Below are 12,737 nucleotides of genomic sequence, written 5' to 3'. Positions count from 1 at the left end.
CGCTCTTTTCTGACTCTTTGTGAGCCCATAATGAAGTTACAACTCAGAATTCTGAGATTTGTCTGACTCTAAAATGAGTCCGATTGTTTACAGGGATGCACTTATTTGAATCAAATAAATATATAAATAAATAGTTTTTAAATTATATTCAGTTTCTTAAACCAATTTACTCTCGATAAAACTATAATTATTTTATATCTTTTAAAATCGTTAGTGATATAATTTTCAAAAACTTGTTCGATATGTTTTTCGATATTTTTTTTTTATCGAAAGACATAAATATTTATCGATACATTTATTGATAAAGTCACTAATATTATATTCGTTGTATTCGTATATTGATATATTTTTCGATATTACTCATTTATTAATATTATTACATATTTATATATTTTTCAATAATACTATCGACATTTCAACAATTTTTTCTTTATTCTTCCGATTTCTTACCAAATTGCACAACCCTCTTCGATGTGTTTATTTAGTATCTTTCGACACTCGCAACTTACAGCTATTACTAGATAATAATACTATTTTGGCGCTTAATATATTTTACAATATTGAAATTTTGAACTACGCGACCAACATTTCTCCATAATTTCAATAAATTCCCTTCCAGCTTCAAATCTGTTTAACAGAAAAACTATGTACTACATTACCAAAACCACATTAAACGGGTAATACCAGCAGAGCAAAAACAACGAGCCGCATATATTTTGTTGATCTTGTATTCTAAAATGTCGCAAAATTTAAACGAAATTTGACATTTTATAGCAAAATATAAACAAAAAAGACAATTCATGAACCATTAATGAAAAAATTAGTAATTATATCCCTTTTGCTGCTACCTAGTGTACAAAATCACTATTTTCAAAAATTTAACAACTTCTTGCTTTCAAGCCAAAATCATTTCCACTTCGGATTCCGTTCTTGCCTATTTTTCATTTTATTTTTGTTTTTGATATTTAGGGGTTTGGCTTTTCCGGCTTAGTGACAAAACTGTCAGCCGCAGCTGAAAAGAAATATACTTAAAACGAAAAAAAAATCGATGCCTAACTGGCTGACTCGCTGAGTATCAACAAACAAACATATGTACATAATATCTATTCGTTTGCCATTTAGGAATTGAGGATTTTCCATTGTGTTTTATGCTTGCGTTCTTTTTTCCGATTGCAATCGATATTCCTTATTGTTGTTGTCGTGTTTTACTTTTTTAACTGATAATTTTCCAATTGGTGTGGCATGGTGACAAAGAGCGAATAGGTATTTTGAAAATAAAAGGCTATATGTATATATATGTAATAAAAGGGTATGTATATGTGTACCTTGTTATGTGAAGTTATTTTTAAGTTTAATTTTGTTAAATAAAAATTTAAGTTTACAATTAAACTATGTTTTTGATGAATAATTTTTAGTTTAAAAAAATTTCACCTCACATTTCTGCATATACATATATGTGTAAAGAACAAAATTTATCACTATGCAAAACTCAAATACTTAGCCAAAAAAAATTCTTAACAATCTGTTCTTCGTTTAAGACTAAATTAATTTATATCTTCTGCACTTTGCCTTCTGGCCGATTCGCCATTAATCTCTGCCACTTTTTGTGTGAATCGCTCATTCGGCATTAAATGAGGCGAGGTGACTCCAGGCTGATTGCCAGCAGCGCAGCTAGTGTTGGACGCTCTCCAATCGCCACTGCTGCCGCCACCACCATCGCCGCAATTGCCACTCAATCAATTCATTTTGCAAATCTGTAGTACCTGCATAACTTATTTTTAAACATTATTTCCTTATTTAACTGCTCAATTTTCTTGCTTTATTTGTAGTAAATCGTTTAGTTTTCAGATTTTTTTCATTTGCTGAGTCACCACTGCGCGCTCGCTTGCTAAGATTGCGTGTTAATTAATCAGCGTTGTCATTTTGTGGAGCTTTTTTTTTTCGTTTGCGCTGGTGTTGTTGTTGTATCATGTCACGATTTGCATGCCACGGTTACGCCCCCTGTCCATTGCTGATTGCCATTACAATGTGCGCACGCTGTTGTTTCTTTTTTGTGTGTTTTTACTGTTCGCTATGCTGTTGGTGGCGCTCTAAAAATACATACACAAGTGATTATTTATTTGTATCGATTTAATATCAAACCATTATGGCATTATCAATAAACGATTGCGCTTAATTAAAGCGATACGCGTTTGTAGGCGCAGAGTTATGTTTCTTTACATGCGCTGACACTACGGGGTCAATGAGCTGTTGTACGGTGCGGAGCGTATGAGTGCATGAAAATTTAAAAAGAAAGTAACAGCCAAATTCATAAAAAATTAAGAAGATTTAAACTGCTTTATAAATAGAAAAGCTGTATGAAAATGTCACTCTGGAAAGCACTTTAAACCTTTTTTTTATGTTTTATGAATAAGGCCATCAATTTTTAATTTATTGAAAAACATATTCGGCTACATGCGTTTTCTCAGTTATTTCACTGGCGAATAAAATTTTATGGCAGAGTCAATAAGAGCTCATTCCTATAGATTTTTGTACGCAGAATCAGGTTATGACCATAGAAATTTCAGATTGGCTCTAATTTTTGAGATGTTTTGACTTGAATGTGTCATAAACGAATTATTAGCATATTTTCAACCGTTATAACTGTGCATGATGAAATATTTTTAATAAGATATAAAGTAAGCTTGAACCCTGCTCTTTTATCCCGAAAGATAAAAAACTTTATGGTAGTATTTATTTTTGAAGTGAATTTCAGAGTGCGATTCTACGGGAAAAAATCCTATAAGAACCAGAGTTCACTTTTCGTGCCGCAAACATTTTTTGAAATTTTTTTTAGCTATGTTATCAACGTTGAACTCTGCGACTTGTGGAAATTTGGGATTTAAACTTAGAGAAGGAATTAAATGAGAGAATGTTGGATTTTATTTTATTTTAAAAACAAACCTTGTTTTTTTTTTACTTAATGTTATATTACATATTTTGTTGTATTTTATTTTATCTTGGAATATTTTATTTAGTTTAATTTGATTTTAATATATCTTATTTTATTTTTTATTTTTTTTTTATTTTATTTCATTTCATTTTATTTTCTTTTATTTTACTTTGTTTTATTTTTATTTTTTAGACATTATTTTGTTCTCTCAACCATTATAGAAACGAAGTAAGGTAAAACCGATCTTCTTATTCGTTGGCCACAACTTTTTTGAAGTTTTCCAGCATTTTAAAATCATCTTTGTATGTACCCATAATTGGGAATAACAAAAAGTATAAAAATTGTTGAATATGTGCATTTTAAATTGAATGATATTTACATAATTTAAACTTTAATTGAAAAAATATAAGCAAAAAAATAATTTATATTTATTATTGTTCATAAGTAAGTATATATATATGTACTTGTCCTCGCATTTTTAGATATAATTGTTATAAAAGAATAAAATAAACGTAAGGAACAGTTAACCGGGGAAATTAAAGGTATATCTCTTTTCAATGTCACATGTTTTTAACCAATTATACGGGGAAGCCAATCAACCGGGTTCAATTATGCAGAAAACTGTACATGGATTTTTTATGCAATATTTGTTTTACCGATAAGGTAATTCAAATAGGCGGGGAAATCAATTAACCGGGGGACAATTAAGCGGGGAATACCGTACCATTATATTTTTCGAATATTCCGAAAAATGTGTTTCCTCTCACGTCAAATTTTTTCTCAGCTCAATAAATTGTCGGAAAATCACTTTAGTATGCGTCAATGTGTTTTTGCAAAAGCCTATAAACGATTATCAAAACAAAGTCAATCTTAGCACAAACATCAACAACATTATTACCAACGTTTTTGCTACTACCACATCAAATCCATAAACACACACAAAGCGGACAAAAATAACAACCCTGGCATAAGGCGCCACCCAGCAGTATGCGAATATGTACATATGTAGATACATGAAAGCTCTTTTTTGTTGTGTAATAAGGAGAAGAAAAAAAACATATTGTTCGTGTGACACAGACATAGCACAACATATGCGTACATAGCAAACATACAAACATATTTTGATACGCACGCACAAATTGTCGGCTGAAATGTTCATTTTCTACAGAAGCTCCAATGTCGAAGTCTGCCGTTGACAGGCAGGCGTACTGGCGTAAATATTGTAGTGAACGAAGGGGGGTGGGGAGCACAGAGGCAAAGCTGTACAATTTCCTCCATCTGCGCTTACTTGCAGTTGTACGCTTGCATGTGCGCTTGTGATTCCGTATACGCCCCTGCGTGTCAGCAGCTCATACTCAGCATAAGCTCGCAATGAAATGAAAATTTAACCCCCGAAAATGTTGCCACCACCCCAGCGCGCAAACATCAACAAACACAGCAGCCCACCACCACCTTCCCATTTCACAATGCTCTCTTCTCCGTCCAGCCTCCATTCGGCATGCGTTCAACATTATTATTTCGCATTTAACATTATGGCGCGTTGAAAGTAAAACATTCTGCCTTTATAATTGTACATACATATGTACTTATGCCAGAGTTGCCAAATGTGCTAAATTCAGTGAAAAACTGCGCGTCCATAATGTTGCCAAAAGCAAAGAAGCTAAAGTTAAATGTTTTTTTTATCATAAAATTAAAATATTATTGCTATGCGTAAACGTTTCTTTAAGTGATAAATATAGCATTCGCTTAAAAAAATAACGCTTTGCGCATGCGTATTCTAAGCGCATGTCTATATTCACAGGCGAATTGGCGTCGGTTAGGGGGTGTGACGTTTTTGTTGCGACATTTTATGCGGGCCAAATGGGCTTGCCTGGCCAACTGCCAAAGCGGCAAAAAAAAGTGCGCCGAATTGCGGCTGCTGAATATTTCGACATTTTACCATCGCCTGCGTTTGATAGTTACGTAAATACATTCATAGTTATGTACGTTCTTAGATAAACGCGTAATACAATGCCACGTAGCCAAACATACATACTACACTGAGAAACCCCCAAGTAATATTAAATGTGTGCGCCTTTATTTACATAGCATAGAGCCCTTTTTTGAGGCATGACGCCAACAATACATTTCACTTTGCCACAAAAATCACTTCTTTCAGTTCTAGCCTTGCTGCTTTGCCTCCCTTATTTTCTTTTTTGCTCTTCTTTTGCCGCCGACAGACGCACTACTTTTCCGCTGTTGGATTTACTTTATTGAAATATTCAAATAAGATTGTCGATTTACAGCCTCAAATGAGATTTAAACGTTGAGCTCCATCTTCTAAGTACTTTTCTCTTCCTCTCCTTTTTTGAGGTCACGGCACATTAAAGTTTTCTTGTGCTCGATTGCAGGCACTGAGTTTGACGCCATACAAATTCAGCACATTTGGCTTGAATTGCCGTTTAGCGCATGAAAACTCTGCCAACAAAAATAATGAAAAGGAACACCTTCATAAAGCAAGCCCAAAAAGTGTGGGCTCGGCTGGTTGTGGTGAATATTTTCTTGAAATTTGAAAGAAATTCGTTTTTGCACATTTTCCTCAAGGTTTTATCTATGCCCACCGCTTTGACTTTATTACTTTTTAATGGTATAAATTTTTTCTCTATATGTGCCTAGGTATGTATACCTTGTGCATACATATATATATATATATATATATATATATATGTTTGTCTGTCTGTATGTAGGTAAATGCTTTTTTGGCTATACATGAAAATGTGCGCACAACAAAGGCAAATATAAGCAATGCGGCTGAAATTGACATTTTATAAATGGCGAAAATGTCAGGAAAATTACTTTTTTACACTACACATGCAATTCAATGGAATTTCGCCAGGCAAATACATAATTTATTTGCACTTTCTGGCACAAAATATACATATCGTTACACACACTTACATATGTATCTACATGTACATATGAAATTTAAATAATTTTTATAAATTTAAATAATTTTTAAATACATATGTGCATTAGGGTGGAGTAATTTAATTTCGAAAAATGTGTATGGCATATTCAAATTCCCACGTTCGATTCTAAGCAAAAATCGTAAAAAAACTATGTTCCAAAAATGACGTTTAACCCTCCCAATTCCCAAAGAGAAATCGGTGTATTATAATTTTTTCTGAAATAAATTAACTTTACTTTTTAATATTTTTATTGAGCTTTGTACCACGATTGCTTATTAGGAAAAATTGAAAAAGCAACAAAGTCTAAGCGGTAGAAGTTATAGCAGCTATTTCGGAGATCCCCATATCTCCTCATCAGACTTCTTTTTTCTAGACTTCAGCAGGGATCGAACCTGCGTAATCGATGTTTACACAATTTTGTGTTTTCTTCATATAATATACATACTGTTTTTTCTTTTGAAAATTGGGAGGGTCAAACGTCATAGTTTGTTCGCCATTTTTGCTTAAAATTTATCGTAGAATTTAAATTTGCTATACACTTTCTTCGAAAATTTTGCTCCGAACAAATTACTTCGCCCTAAAGTACATATTTATGTATTTTCATATGTATGTGTGTGTTTTATTTATTTAAATATTTTGCACACCGTTCAATACACTCAGAAAAAAGTAACTTAACTTTTTCAAACACAACATGACTTTGACAATGCAATTTTTGCAAATTTTCGAACAGGAAAATGGAATTTTCAAATAAATCTTCTTCTATATTATTACTGCGAAAAGCTGCAGCATATTATGCTGCACACCGTTTTAAGAGTTAAAGAGCTCGACAAGTTTTTTCGCACAAACTTATTAAAATGAAGATTTAATAATAAGTTTTACAGTTATATAGATTTGCAAAATTTCACTAAGGGTAGTATTGCCATATTAACCAAATCAGCGTTTTATTCATTGACTTATGGCGTTTTCTTTTCTGTCGAAAAATGTTGCCTTCTCAGTGCCCTCAACCTACAAATATATACCTAATAAGGAAAAGGCAATCAAAAAAAAGCCATTAATTACACCGGATCACAAATTTTTGTTTGGTTTTTGCTCTCCAGACGCCACTATCCAATTTCTTTGTAGAATTGCTCGGTGATTTCGAAAATCAAGTTATTTTTTTTTTCTATAGAAACGAACCAATTTAACAATCATAAAATGAGATATGTACGTCAAATCAAAGCTAATAAAATTCTCCATATACCATGTATATGTTACTTTCCGATAGGACTGATAGTTTCTGACAAATTAATTAAACATTCCAGTATTTTTTATTTTTTAATGAAAAACTAAAAAAAATTAAACTTTTACAGAAGAAAAGATAAAAAAGTAACAGGTTCGTTGCCAAATTTTTGCATTTGTGTTCCTGTTCAGTTACAAAAACAATCAAGTTACTAATCAAGGAAAGCGAGAGATAAATAAAGAAGTAATGAGTGGTCAAATGAATATACGCAAATATTTTTTGTATGAAATATGAGCAGAAAAGCGTGTTCCTCAGGTGTACGTGGCGTATGAGTAACTTTCTTTCCTGCTCATTTTTTCATACAAAAGATTTTTATAAAAAACAAGTAATTTTTAAGCAAAAAACCAAACCGACTTCAATTCTCATATACAAATTTTGGAGTACCGTTATTTTTCCATTATCCAACGATCCGATCTAAACCAGATTAGTATGGGAGACACTGCCTTCCCAACGCAAAAAGAATTATCCAAATCGGTTGACGTGGTCCAAAGTTATGCGGTAACATACAAAAAAAAATAAAAATAAAATATTCCGACGAATTGAGAACCTTTCGCCTTTTTTTGAAGTCGGTTAAAAAAGAATAAATAAAACAAGCACCTTTAAACCTTTCGAAACAAGGTATTTTTAATTTCCCTTCAAAAAAATTTTTTCCAATTATAAAAATATACAAAACTTAGTTTTCCACGATAATTTTATAGAAGAAGCTAATAAACTGCGTGATAAACTTGACTTAAGAAGCATATTAAAAGACTGTCAAAAATGTTTAATCACTCTAATCGAAGAACTTCTGAAACGATTACCTAGTAAATTAAATACTTTTAAAAAAGCTTTGATTTTGTCACCAGAAAAGTGTGTGAATCACAAGAGGGCGAGTTTCAGGGACCTGTCACTATTTGACTTTGAAGGAAAGAAAAGCAGCAGAAACTGAATATTTAAATCTTTTAACTTTGCCATCGAATAACTTTTCTCAGAACAATTCCATCCGACTCTGAAGAATTTTGGATAATTGCTTACGGAGTGAAAACCGCAACAGGCAATAAAATGTTTGGAAATATAAGTAAATTCATATTAAATATTATCCTTTTCGCACTCACATGCTTTGTTCAGCGCGTTTTTTGCGTAATGAATTCAACAAAAACTAAGATTCGAAATAGGACGAGGTTGGAAAGCCTTAATTGAATAGTTCGAATAAGGTGTTATATGAAGGCTAATAGTTTCTGCTGGAAATATATCACACAGTATGTTATCAAGGTTGAATAGCTCTATATGTGACAACAACAGAAATGTAGATGATATAGGTGATTTTGAAGAAATTGTGGAAATATGTAGCTGATCTCGCGTTATTATATTTTTAAAGAAAATTGTTTGTACATCACTATTATATAAGTGATTTGTGTTATCTATTATTACCCTCTGAAGGTATTATATTCCTTTTTGGTTTTAAAAACTACATTATAAATAGATCTAATTTTTTTTTAAATAAGAGATTTGTTAAATCGATTTCATTAATTTTATTTAATGATAAATTGGCGATTTTTGGCGATTTTTTCACAAATTGCGGTTTTTTTTAACAATCTGGACATCCTGGCCACTAACGCCCCACAAATCCAACTGATTTGTTCGTGTTCGATGTTATTTTTCTCGTTAGTTGCGTAATGCGCCAAAGTGAGCCACAGTGATGTTGCTGTAAGCCAACTCAGCCAATCGTGCTACTGGATGAGCACGCCTGCTTTAAACAATTTCTGAGTGCTCAGATTTTATAAGTCTAAATTAAGTCTTCCTTACGTTGTAAATATGATTCTGAGACCAGTCAACCAGACTGACTCATTTCGGACTCTTTTGGTGTCATAAATTTGGAGTTGGACAAAAGTAACAAAAAAAAAAGTAAAGTAATAATCAGAATTATAAAGAATATTTGTTTTTAAGACTCCGAAAAGCGCTATATTTCAGACTCTACTATGACCTCCAACTTGGACTCGTATTGGCGGGCCCTTCTAAGAAGGGAAATATGCTCTTTTCTGACTCTTTTTTTTTGGGCCATGATGAGGTTACACCTCAGAATTCCGAGACCTTTTATTGACTCTAAAATAAGTCTGAATATGTATAGGGAAGGACTGAATTGTTTTTTCGAACCTTATTTACATACATATGTATATATCTTTACACATTTTCTGAATTTATCTACATATACTTTTAATAGACTCCTATATACATACATATGTATAAAAAATATGCCAAATATAAAACAAAAAATATTTTATTTTTAATATTTTTATTGAGCTTTGTACCAAGATTGTTTATTAGGAAAAATTGAAAAAGCAACAAAGTCTAAGCGGTAGAAGTTATAGCAGCTATTTCGGAGATCACCACATTGACAAAAAAAAATATTTTAATAAATGTTGATCTTTGCAACTTTATCAGAGAGAAACCCCACAAAAAATATTAAGCATTTATAAATCGCTGGATACCAAAGAGTCGTGCATACAAATTGGGCTTATTTTATACATACATGCATACGTACACCTAAACTTATGTATATTTTCCCCATATGGGGCAGGCCGCACCACAAAATTTCGTTGCATACTTGCTCTACCAATACTGACATTTGACATTAAACGCACATACATATTCAAACTTACATATGAATATATATACAAACATATCTGCCAACCAAGTTAACCCTCATAATCCTAAATGTCATTAAATTTGGGTCAAACATGTGCATTACTAAAATAACAACAACAACAATACACATTATAAAATTGTGCTTGTCAATGTTTTATTTTGGTTACACTTAAATACCGTAATAAATGAATTTGTTACGCGCTCTTAAATGTAGTACAAGTCATTTGACGTAAATTTACAAGGAGAGAGGGTAAAGAAGTGTGGCAATATGTGTATCAGAGAGGGAGTATTTACGAATACATACTATGCCTGTCAAGCGGTTAATTTGATTTGACAACAGCGATGCAGTATGCCAACCAACATGTAAAGGGGAGTATGGTGGATGGGGAATGATTGTTAAATGGCCGTTAAATTGTTATAAATTGTTAAATTGTGTATGAAAAGTGAGCAAATCTGCTGGGATTTTATAAAAGAGGTTAGCGCGCAAGGGAAATTGCATAATTAAATGAGTGTAAACAAAATGACAACAAATTGAGGGAGGTGAAAATTGCGGAGGTTAGGAAGTTGAGGATGAATAAGTTCGGTAATAAAAAAGTAGTTAAAACACTGGGACATTTTTGAATCCGTTCATGTTAAGTGCAACCAAATGTTTCAGTTTTTAATTTGATTAATTTTGTTTGGCAAAATAAGCATAATAAGAAAATACGGGTATTAAAAAAAAAAACTCTTAAAGTATACGTACCTATGTCTATTCTTTTCGAGATATTTCATAAACGATTTAGGGCTTTAGTTTCGTGCTTGCCCGGCGAAATTTTAAATCTGTTATGTACGGCTGGTGACGATTTGTCTGTATGAATCGTATGCATGTAAGTCTTTATTAATTTAGTAAAAAAATAAAATTACAAATGCATCGCCGCTAGTACTCAATTATCTGTTTGTTATCTGTTCTGCCAACATTTATGATTTGCCAGCCACAACAAAAACGTTTATTTATGCACATATGTATACATATAACGGGTGATTTTTTAAGAGCTTGATAACTTTTTTTTTAAAAAAAACGCATAAAATTTGCAAAATCTCATCGGTTCTTTATTTGAAACGTTAGATTGGTCCATGACATTTACTTTTTGAAGATAATTTCATTTAAATGTTGACCGCGGCTGCGTCTTAGGTGGTCCATTCGGAAAGTCCAATTTTGGGCAACTTTTTCGAGCATTTCGGCCGGAATAGCCCGAATTTCTTCGGAAATGTTGTCTTCCAAAGCTGGAATAGTTGCTGGCTTATTTCTGTAGACTTTAGACTTGACGTAGCCCCACAAAAAATAGTCTAAAGGCGTCAAATCGCATGATCTTGGTGGCCAACTTACCGGTCCATTTCTTGAGATGAATTGTTCTCCGAAGTTTTCCCTCAAAATGGCCATAGAATCGCGAGCTGTGTGGCATGTAGCGCCATCTTGTTGAAACCACATGTCAACCAAGTTCAGTTCTTCCATTTTTGGCAACAAAAAGTTTGTTAGCATCGAACGATAGCGATCGCCATTCACCGTAACGTTGCGTCCAACAGCATCTTTGAAAAAAATACGGTCCAATGATTCCACCAGCGTACAAACCACACCAAACAGTGCATTTTTCGGGATGCATGGGCAGTTCTTGAACGGCTTCTGGTTGCTCTTCACTCCAAATGCGGCAATTTTGCTTATTTACGAAGCCATTCAACCAGAAATGAGCCTCATCGCTGAACAAAATTTGTCGATAAAAAAGCGGATTTTCTGCCAACTTTTCTAGGGCCCATTCACTGAAAATTCGACGTTGTGGCAGATCGTTCGGCTTCAGTTCTTGCACGAGCTGTATTTTATACGGTTTTACACCAAGATCTTTGCGTAAAATCTTCCATGTGGTCGAATAACACAAACCCAATTGCTGCGAACGGCGACGAATCGACATTTCACGGTCTTCAGCAACACTCTCAGAAACAGACGCAATATTCTCTTCTGTACGCACTGTACGCATTCGTGTGGTTGGTTTAATGTCCAATAAAGTAAACTGAGTGCGAAACTTGGTCACAATCGCATTAATTGTTTGCTCACTTGGTCGATTATGTAGACCATAAATCGGACGTAAAGCGCGAAACACATTTCGAACCGAACACTGATTTTGGTAATAAAATTCAATGATTTGCAAGCGTTGCTCGTTAGTAAGTCTATTCATGATGAAATTTCAAAGCATACTGAGCATCTTTCTCTTTGACACCATGTCTGAAATCCCACGTGATCTGTCAAATACTAATGCATGAAAATCCTAACCTCAAAAAAATCACCCGTTATGTGTGTAGTTTCAAATATGTATGCGCTTACTTTTGTTCGAAAACTTTTTATCCGCTTAAACATACTTAAAAAGGCATAAATTAGTATTAAATTACATGCCACAGCTAAAGCTACATCAACAACAACAACAATTAAGTACAATACAGCAACACCAGTGGCAGACGTCATTAAAAGTCGAATGAGAAAATGTTGACAAAAGCAAAAGCCGCAAGTGGTGAATGAAGCAAACACAACATCTACATTAGCAGGAGTTAAATATGTACATACATATGTATGTACGTGCATACCTCCTCCCCCATCCCCCATCCGCAATGCTACGACACTAAGCCACCGTTGGCGCTTTTCGCGTGGAATCCCACCTGAGCATAGCATAGCGTTGAGTTGAAAAGTCAAAGTAAAAATGACAGCGTAAAAAACATTAACAAAAACAACATGCCGGCATAACCACATGTAGTGACAATAATAACAACAAGAACACCAAAAAAACAAATGAGCGAGAAATACCTACCAACAATCCATTGTGACTTTTGTCATATTTATTTCGTTAAGCTGGAAGTGTGAAACTTTTCGATTATTGTCGTCAAATGGTATTGATCTTCACGCGAGTCAGCGGGACAGCAAAGCGAAAGA

The 12,737-nt window shown here is 33.4% G+C and overlaps 1 protein-coding gene across 1 annotated transcript in view; it reads left to right on the top strand.

Moving 5' to 3' along the window:
- Positions 1-12,737, top strand: part of LOC118744286 (pair-rule protein odd-paired) — a gene marked incomplete in the record, with an annotated part of 80,817 nt that overhangs the window by 67,274 nt on the left and 806 nt on the right.

This window comes from Rhagoletis pomonella, unplaced genomic scaffold (genome assembly GCF_013731165.1).
Source record: "Rhagoletis pomonella isolate Grant_MI unplaced genomic scaffold, Rhpom_1.0 Rhpom_scaffold_00001, whole genome shotgun sequence".
Lineage (NCBI taxonomy): Eukaryota > Metazoa > Arthropoda > Insecta > Diptera > Tephritidae > Rhagoletis > Rhagoletis pomonella.
This window is presented reverse-complemented; position numbering and strand designations above follow the sequence as displayed.